Source organism: Lagenorhynchus albirostris, chromosome 8 (assembly GCF_949774975.1).
Source record: "Lagenorhynchus albirostris chromosome 8, mLagAlb1.1, whole genome shotgun sequence".
Lineage (NCBI taxonomy): Eukaryota > Metazoa > Chordata > Mammalia > Artiodactyla > Delphinidae > Lagenorhynchus > Lagenorhynchus albirostris.
The window spans coordinates 26,337,613-26,348,070 of record NC_083102.1 but is presented as its reverse complement, the minus strand read 5'-3'; the positions used below and the strand labels follow the sequence as shown (position 1 = coordinate 26,348,070).

General features: G+C 38.0%; 1 non-coding gene across 1 annotated transcript; it reads left to right on the top strand.

The window, feature by feature from the left end:
• Positions 1–717: 717 nt before the first annotated feature.
• On the top strand, positions 718–827 carry LOC132525020 (U6 spliceosomal RNA). Its single transcript, XR_009542153.1, has one exon. It is a non-coding gene; the product is annotated as a U6 spliceosomal RNA (small nuclear RNA).
• The last annotated feature ends 9,631 nt before the right edge of the window (positions 828–10,458 follow it).

Below are 10,458 nucleotides of genomic sequence, written 5' to 3'. Positions count from 1 at the left end.
AGTTCAACTCAAAACTTGGGTGAGGTAAGTATCATTGTTCAGCATATAAATGACTGCACAAGCAAAACTAATGTGTTCATAAGAACAGGATGTGTTCATAAAAACAGGATGTGTTTGTGGAGGCTGTCTAAGGCCATAAATTGAAAAAGTGGGGGGCAGATGTGGTCTTAGACACAGCAGATCTCAGAGATTAAGAGCAAGGGCTATATGGGCAGGCTGACCCAGAGCCATGTCTTTCACCCATAGCTTAGTGGTTGTAAGACCATGTGTAGTTAATTATACTACTATTTCTGAATCTTAGTTTTACTATCTTTAAAATGAAAATAAGGGAATTACCTCATTGCATTCTTTTTGAATTAAGCTGGACAATGCATTGTGCATTATTTAGCATAGTGCCTGGAATATATTAAGAGCGCATTTAATCTAGATTTAATCACTTTTCAGTTGTTTCATTTTCAACCAGATAAATTAGGAAAATACAGCCATGATCATTTTGGATCAGATAACCTATCCCTATATTCTGTCTCTGCGTGTAGAATCAGAAGGTATTTTACTCACCTTCCATGCCTCAATACTCTGATAGGGAGCATTACAGAATTGATCAAAGCCCTTTTTTTATAATAGTCATTAAACGGATCTTGCTTGTCTTTCAGACTCACAGTCTCTATCATTTTTTCTTCTTTATGTAAATAAGTGTTTTCATTAAAATGTGTACCAGTGCTCACTTCAGCAGCACATATACTAAAATTGGAACAATACAGAGAAGATTAGCGTGACACCTGCTCAACGATGTCATACAGGAAATTCAGGAAACATTCCACATTATTATGAAAAGAGTTCTGGATGTGGATGGTGGTGTTGGTTGCACAACAGTATGAATGTCTTTAATACCACTTAACTCTTCATTTAAATTGGTTAGCATTGTAAATTTCATGTTACATATATTTTACTATGATACCGAAATTAGAAGAAAATGTATTAACACCGCTTCATTAAGAGGACACTGAGCTATTAAAATACTGGTCCCTTGTCAACAATTTTATATATTTGACTGGTCACCGAATAGCTAAATTCCTAGCCCACTGTTATCAGCAAAGCAGAGGCAAACACAGCATTAAAATTCTGAATATTGCGAAGACTGACCAGAGCAAGCTGGGTTTTGATTATTTATTTATGCTTACTGCAATACATAACAATTCAGAAGCATGACCATTTGTAGAATTACCTGTTATCACTGAATATTCCACTATTGTATTTTTATACTTCTAGAGAGACTCGTGGGACAGAAGAGAGTAATCAAAGCGTAATTTTATTTCATGTTGATGCCAAACAGCAATTTAAAATGTTCTTGTATTATTTACTTTTCTATACAGAATTGAGTAGAAAGCTTTTCTGAAACTAAAATGACTGATTGAAACAACTTGTGTATGAATGTGAAGCACGAAAACAAATTTACACCAAGTGAATATTCACAAGCTCTATTGCAGTTTCCACTCTTCTGTGATCTAACATCTCATCAGGCAACAAATATGGTGATGAATGCTTTTGAGAAGAATACAGTTGTTTTCCATTTTTCTTGTAATGTGAAAATAACAACTTCTTGTTTTCAAAATCAAGTCAACCTTTACCTGCATCCATGCCCTTAAATTCCACCTTCCCTCCTGTTACAATAGGTGAAGTTTCCCTGTTTCTATCTACTGCTCTCTCTATAGCTAAAGCTAGTTGAAATAGCTATTTCAGTTTCCTCACTTCTTACTCTCCACTCAACGCACTTCAGTTTATCAGCACCTTCATCTTGCCGCGCCCAGTGGCCACCTCTCCAGCTTCACCTTTCTCAACCTGTGAGCAGCATTGGACATGTTCTTGTTTTTGACATCTACCCTCCTAATGTTTCTGCTTCTTCAGCAGCCTCTCCTTCTCAGCCTTCTTTGCTTGCTCCTTTTCTCCTTCCTGCTTTTAATTACCAGAGTGCCATGAGACTCAGTCCAGGGGTCCATCTCCTCTTCTATCAACACTCTTCCTAATGGTCTCACCCAGACCCTGCGTGCAAATACCATCTCTCTGCTAATGACTACTAAAGGTATATATCCAGCCCTGACCTCCCCCTGAATCCCAGGCTCATATCCAATAGCTTACTCATCATTTCCACTGGGTGTCTATTAAGCATCTGCCCAAAGCAGCAGCCTTAATCACCCCTCCAGAGCCTGCTCCTTCTTTAACTGACTCAGTTGCTAAGTCTGAAAACCCAGAAGCCATCTTTGACTTCTCTCTCTGTCTCCCCTGCAATAAATCTATCAGCAAGTCTTGTCAGCTTATGTATATCAGAACATTTCCTAAACCAGTCACGTTTGCCGCCTCCCCTGCCACCATCCTGTGTGTTATCATTAACTCTCACCTCAGCAAACGCAGCAGCCTCCCCGCCAGCCGGCTTGCTTCTGTGCCTGCCCTCCCACACTTCATTCTCCATGGAGCAGGCAGACAGAGCTTGTAAAGGCTAAATCCTGTTATGCTGCTCCAAAGGTTCCAGGGTCCAGGCATCACACTTAGAATAAAACCCAGCTGCTCACTGCCTCCTGATCTGGCCCAGGCCACCCTTCAGATCTTATTTCCTACTATCCTGTTCTCCCATTTTTTTTACTGCTCTAAGCCAAATCGCCCTTATTATTCCCCAAACGTACCAATGTGTTTCCCACCACAGGGATATTTACTGACACGTAGTTAGTTTTGGATAAATATTTACCAAACAAATGATGGTAAGCTGGGCTGTTTCCCTTCTCCACTCTCACTATAATTTTCTGTCAATATATACAACTTCCCTACACACTTTTGTACCCACTCTGCATTACATCCAGAGAAAAAGAACACTATCAGTCTTATTTTAGGGTTACTCACTGTGACTTACTCAAAGTGTTTCTTTTTCCAGTGAGAGGCCTGACGGAAGGGATGGCTACCTTGATTTAAGGCAGCCCGAGGCATGTCTTAAAAAGCAGTTATGCAAGATGATTAAGTTCCATATATATGCTGTAAAACACTGTGGCTATAATTAGCAACACTGTATTGTATGCTTAAACATTTATTAAGAGGGTCTCATTTTAAGTGTTCTTATCACTATAAAAAACTTCCTCCTATCAGATTTGTTAGATTACAGCATATCTAAAATTCAAGTTTTGGGGAGGGGAGCAGTGCTGCCTCTGTAACTAAGCAGATTACAGCCAGGGGCCAATAATTTGCATTTATACTAACATCATATCTATCTTTTCACCCTATTCATAATCTGATTAACTCTCACCACTGTTTTCCACCCCTCTCCTCCGTGTATCTTCCTTAAGTTCAGTAAGGCTAAGGTCTAGAAATGAGTCTTGGCTTTCTACCATCCTCTGGCAGGCCAGTGGTCTTCTTTAATCAACACTCTTTCTTCCAAAGCTCCAAGTACATCACGTCTTCATCCCACAAATAACTGAATTCTCATTTGATTTCAGGCATTATGTTGTTTCTGCTATAAAATTTATAGCAAGAGATTGACCTGTGCCTATATTACTGTAATTCCTTTAAGTTCCTTGAAAGCAAACTGCTATATAAATCTAAATATTTTACAATCTTTAAATTATCCTAAATGTCCCCATTTCAACTTGCTCCCTTACTCTCTATTTTCCTGTCTTATAAATTCCTACTACATTTTCATGGCATTCTGTAAGATCTCAGTAAATGATAGTGACTGACATCTCTTTTGATGTCCCTTTGCCTACATTCTTCACGTTTGCATCTGCCAAAGTACTTTCTACCTCAAATTCAAAAGCCAACCCCAATTCCGATTAATGTGAGAAGACTAAGTGGCAGAGCCAGGTGTTAGAAGGCTTCGGGAATAAAAATCCCAAAGCACTCTGTTGTGAGCATCACGTGTGAAGTACTGAGGGAGACTGCAAAACGAATAAGGCCAGGCATTGTCCTCAGGACCTTATGATCTCATGGGCAGACAGATTCCCCCTAAGTACCATACTATGACCTAAGGAAAATCATGGAATGTCAAAATCCCATGCAGTTGAGAGATCTAGCTTCCTGGAGGTGGCATGCGCCTCAGGTGGTGAAACGTGAGCAGGATTTCCACGAGAGGAAGAATCCCAAATGAGGATCCCTCCATCCTATGGCGGCAAATAACAGGTTTTCTGAACTGGGCTTTCTGAAATTTCATTCCATGTGCGGACCGGATTATCCGCCAGACTGTGTTTAATGTTTGTTTGAGGATAATAATGACAGCTGAAAAACACAGACTCACTCTTGTGAGTCGATATATGAGGGGCATTGGCAATATCAAGACAAGGTATCTCTTCCGCAAAGCGAATGACAGAGAAAAGTCATATCAACGCAGGTAAAGGACGTTCTTCAAGGACAACATGGAGCCAGGGCGAGGGCAATCCTACCTGGGTCTAGCAAATGACAACAGAAGACAGACTGAGTTTCACAGAGTTTCCACCACAGTAACAGAGATAGGTCTTATTTGAGTGGGAGGAGAAAGCCAACCTCTAGACAGCAAGACACAGCTACAAACACACACAGAGAAGGATGTAGGCAGGTGCTTCTTACATTTCTCCTCATAAAGCCTTTCAGCCTCATGCACACAGAACATACTCTGTGAGATCCAGAATATGTGCAAACACTCACAGTGCCAAGTAGAGGGTGAAGGAAGCAGAGTAAGTTTTTGGCTTCCTCTCACCTCCTCTGCAAGAGCCCGTCTATCCTTTCAGGAACCGCTTCCTCAGTCTCTTTGCTTTTCTTTTTACCCCACAGCCCCCAAAACTATATTTGGAATTTCAAATATAAATAGAAGTAGTCCCTTTGAGCTCAAGTTCTTTCCCTACAGCACGCCAAAACAGCAACAGCTTCCTCTCCCTATGTCTATACTTGCCCTATAAATTACATGTAGCAATTACAATAGAAAGATTGTTTTAATTTAAAACAAGAAAAAGGACATAGAAAAGCAGCTGTATGCTTTAGCAGGGGACTGTGGTAAGGCCCATGGTATGTCTAAGTTGAATACACTGATGTGAGTCACAGCTCCATTGGACCAGCTCTTAAGAGCAGAATTGCCCTCTGTTGTAAGATACTGTCGCATAGTAAAGAGTGGTTCTTCTCACGGGAAGTGTTCAGTGCAGGGCCATGTGTTCAGGAGGCATTGCCTAAGAAAGGGCTCAGGTGAGGTCACACAGACTCTAGGACAAAGGTTCTCAGTCTGACCTGAGACTGGGGGTGGGATCTGTAGATGGATGGCAGAACATCTGTGAACTTTGGAAACTGTACGTGAAATTGTGGCTATTTGCATTTTTCAAGAGAGAACTTCCATTGTTCGATTTATATTTTCAAAAGGATACATAAGCTTCAAAATTATGAAGGTCAGTGCTCCATGGAAAGTATGTTAGTTTGCTAGGGCTGCCAAAACAAAGTGCCACAAACTGGGTGGCTTAAACAACAGAAATTAGGTTCTACCCAAGTCCACTGTGACCCCAGCTTAACTAATTACATCTGCGACAACCCTATTTTCAAATAAGGTCACTTTCTGAGGTACTGGAGATTAATACTTCAGGATATGAATTTGGGGGGAACAGTTCTAGCCATAACAGAAAGCATAGCAGTGGAGTGTGAAGTATCTCTTCTCCCATCCCAAACATCATCTCCCAACTTCCAACCTGAGAAGAGAGAGAGTATTAATAAACCTACAAGAATGTTGTAACTTCTATATCCCGACATGAATGTCATGGTATGAACACCAATCATAATAGGGCAAATGATTTAATTAATGTAAAGCTCACAGAGCAGTACCAAGCTCATAGTATATCTTCAATAAAAACTTACCATGATTTATACACATTCACTGTCTCAGCATTTTCATTCACATCTGAACAGAGATGTTCTGGATTTCTTTGTGATTTTCTCTTCCTTTCTTACAACCGCAAATTACAGCTTTCTCAGGAGATGGGCCATCTACTATGCTGTGTATATCACACTGTCCAAAATTCAATAGGCATTCTTAGCCCCAAGGATAACCCCTTTACAGTCACCCGGTGGGCAGTGCTGCAAACCCAGGCCCCAGACCTGATCTGCTGAAAAAAAGGTCAGCAAAAGGCTTTGAACCTCCTTTTCTTTCTGTTTTTCTCTCCCATGAGCAGTGTCAAGTATGTATTTTGAAGTCCATTTTTCCTTGTTCCCTGTTCCTGACTCTAAGAGATAAAACTGATTCCATTTGACAACAATTCTTTTATCTATTTTTTCAGAGGACTTTTTGGCCTCTAGACACAGTTCACATTCTTTTTATGTTTCCAAATGGACTTGTTTTTGTAACTTTCTGTGGCATTTATTATAGAATAAATATCTGTACTCTTTCCTTGAATGTATTTACTATTTTCAGCCTGCTACTCTTTTAGTTCACGGGTGAATTATTGACAAAACAGCTTTTCACTTCTAAACAAAATTCTTTCCCCCTATAAATTTTAATTCTTTTAATTTACATTTTCCTAGGTATGTGATATTATATCAGAAAACTCATATAAGTTCTACTAAGTAATAATAAGCATATCAATTTAATTCCATTCAATAATTTTTGAGTTTCCATCATGTCCTGGGCACTGTGCTTGTCACCAAACACAGAAAAAAAAAAAAGTAAAACAAACAAAAAAGCAAGACTGAAGCTTCCTAGAAAGAGAGAAAGCAGAAAAAGAGAAATAATAGCTATTGGAAATTGGAAGTCATCGTGTCACCCGATGAATTGAGTGAAAAATCTTACATGTTGTATCACTTAATATCAACATGTGAGAAAATAGAAAGTAAAGGACAAAAAAGACTTATAAAGATTACACTTCTAGTAAAGTGGCAGAATTTAATTGCAAAACTAAAGCCCTTTCTACTTTATTGCACTGCCTTATTCATTCTACAAAGATTATTGAGAATCTACTATTAATGCCAGGCAGACTATTAGGCACTGTGAATAAAATAATAACTAAAACACAGCCATGATCACTACACACATGACTCTTAGGGTCCAATTAAGGGAACTCATTAATCAAATAATCAGTCAAATTCATTTAAAATTTCTATTATAAACACATGCTAAGAAGAGAAATGCATACTCTATGAGAGTCTCTAATGTTCAGATGACTTAGGTCCTAAGGGAAGTGAGAGGATGTTTTGCAGATGGAGGAAAATTAAGCTAAAATCTAAAGAACAGGATATTTTAAAACGCCAAGGGTCACTACCACTTTTGGGAAAATGGAGTAAACATATTTTTCCCTATTATTCATGCTAAGTACAACTAAAATTCCTGGACGTTATATACTAAACAAATATCAGAAGGCTCTGAAAGGTATAGAAAAGAAGGCAGTGATCTGGGGACCACAAGGCCCAAGGAATGACAGTAAGTTCCTTGGGTTTTCTTTCTACCTTGTACATCTTAGACTTGGAGATGAGAAGCTGATAACCCAGAAACACCAATAAGTACAGACAAAAATCCCCAGTGAAAGCCTGATCTCTAGCATCCCCCAAAAAAATGAGGAAAAGGAAAAAGTAAAAAATAGAAAAATTTTAGACAATAAGCATTCTACTCTAGGCAAATATCACAGAGGAGCTGTAACCATGCCTCCATCCATGCTGACAAAGGCTGAGAGAGGCATCCAGACTTATACCCTCAAGAGTTTGTAACAAGTGCCCCAAACACATGCCAGGTTGTTGTCAGAAAAAATCAAATAGGGAGATAGGACTTTCATTCCCAGGTTTCAGTAATAAGTACCCACCCCGCACTCCCAATGGTGTCAGTAGAAATCACATTGGGGGCTGAGTGGAGGGTCAGAACTTTCACATTAACTCAGAGATAATGAGTTCACATCTGCTGATGTCAGTGGAGACAGCTTGTATCACCAAACTCTCACGCCTGCCCAGCAGTAACAAGGAGCCCACACACAAACACACACGCGCACACACACGCACACGTGCACGTCACACCTATCAATGGAGGTTGTGTGGGAACTTGAATTTCTACCTCTACTTGGCAGTAAGGAGGTGATGCCCCTCCCTTCCTTCTCTCTGGAGTAGTGTCTGAGGGAAAATGTGTTTAAATAAGATTCAGAGTCTCAGAAGATAAGAGGAAAATGTCCAGAGTTCAATTTAAAATTACTAGTCATGCCAAGAACTGGGAAGATCTCAAACTGGATAAAAAAGACAATCAGTAGATGCCAAACAACGATATGACAGAGATGTTAGAATTATCTAACAACAATTTTCAAACATCTGTGATAAAAATGCTTCAACATGTAATTACCAACATGCTTGAAATAAATGAAAAAAACCAGAAAATTTCATCGAACAAATAGAAATATTCAACAAAGAAATAGAACATATAAAGTAGTACCAAATGGCAACTTTAGAACTGAAAAAAATGTAATAACTGAAATTAAAAGCTTAGTAATTGGCTCAACAGCAGAATAGAGGGAACAAAGAAAAGATTAATGAAATGGAAGTTAGAAAGATAGATATTATACAATGTGAAAAACAGAGAAATATATACTGAAAAAAATGAACTGAGCCTTGAAAACCTGTGGAACTATAACAAAATAGCTAATATTCTTGACTGGAGAGTTCAAGAAGGAGAAGAGCAAGGGGTCAGGGCTGAAAAAGTACTGGATGAGAGATTCCAAATTTGGCAAGAGACATAAGCCTACAGATTCAAAGCTGAGTGAACCCCAAACAGAAAAAAACAAATAAGCAAACAAAGAAACTCATGCCAAGAAACATCATAATTGAACTTCTGAAAACTAAAGACAAAGAAAATCTTGAATGTAATGAGAAAAAAAATGACACTTTACCTATAGAGGAAAAAGCAATTAAAATAACAGCAGATCCCTTATCAGCTCCCATAGAAACCAGAGGAAGTGGCAGGATATTTCTCAGGTGCTGAAAAAAAGATATGCCAACCCAGAATTCTATGCCCAGTGAAAGTAGGCATGAACGAAGAAGAAATAAGCCATTCTCATATGAAAGAAAACAGAGACAATTTGTGGCTAAAAGAATGTAGGAGGGCAGTTGTATATTTATATGCTAGCAATTGAACATGTGGACAACAAAATTAAACATACAATACTTTTTTAAATAGTTTTTTAAAAATGAAATATTTTAGATGTAAATCCAACAAAACACGTACAAGACTTGTGTGTTTAAACTACACAACTGATGAGAGAGATTAAAAAGTCTAAAAAATGAAGACATATATGTTCATGGATTGGAAGGCTCAACATAGTAAAGATATCAGTTCTTCTCAAATTGATATACACCTATAATGCAATTCATATCAAAAACTAAGCAAGATTTTTTCATAGATCTAGACAATATTATTCTAAAACGTATATGAAGAGACAAAGAAACTAAAATAGCTAAAACAATTTTGAAAAAGAACAATAAAATAGGAGGAATCCACCTACCCAATTTCAAGACATATGGCTACAGTAATCAAGATTGTGTGGTATTGCTAGACAAATAGATACACAGATCAATGGAAAAGAACAGAGGACACAGAAATAGATGCACATAAATATCCCCAACTGATGTTTTGACAAAAGTTCAAAAGCAATTCAAGGGAGGATAGGTGGTCTTTCAACTTATTGCTGAAACAATGACATATCTAGGCAATAAAATAAACCTTGATCTCAGTCTTACTGCTAACACAAAATTAACTCAGAATGTATCAAAGACTTAAAGGTAAAATGTGAGGCTATTAACCTTTTAGAAAAAAATAATGAGAAAATCTTCAATATCTTGGACTAGACAGAGTTGTTAGACTTGATACCAAAAACATGATCCATAAAAGGAAAAATTAATAAGCGGACCTCATTAAAAATAAAAACTTTTACTGTGCATAGGACCCTATTAAGAAGATGCAAGGACAAGCTACAGAGTAAGAGAATCAAGCCACATAGCCAACAAAATATCTAGAATAAAGAACTCTCAAAACTCACCAGTACAAAATCAAACAATCTGATTAACACATGGGCAAAAGACATGAAGAAACATTTCACAGAAGACATACAGATGGCAAATAAGCACAGGAAAGGTTATTTAATATCATTAGCCATTAGGAAATGTTAATTAAAACCACAGTGAGATACTACTAAACACTTATCAGAATGACTAAAATAAAAATTAATGACAAGACCGAATGCTAGTGAGGATGCAGAGAAAGTGGATAATGTTATATTACTGGTGGTAATGAAGAACACTGCAGCCACTCTGGTACTATTTGGCAGGTTAAAAATAATAACAACAAAAGAAAACACCTTAACATGTAACTACCATGTGACCCAGCAGTTATACTTCTGGACAATTATCCCAGAGAAGTAAAGATCTATGTTTACACAAAAACAGGTACCGAGATGTTTATAGCTGCTCTATTCATAATCGTACAAAATTGGAAGCATCTAGATG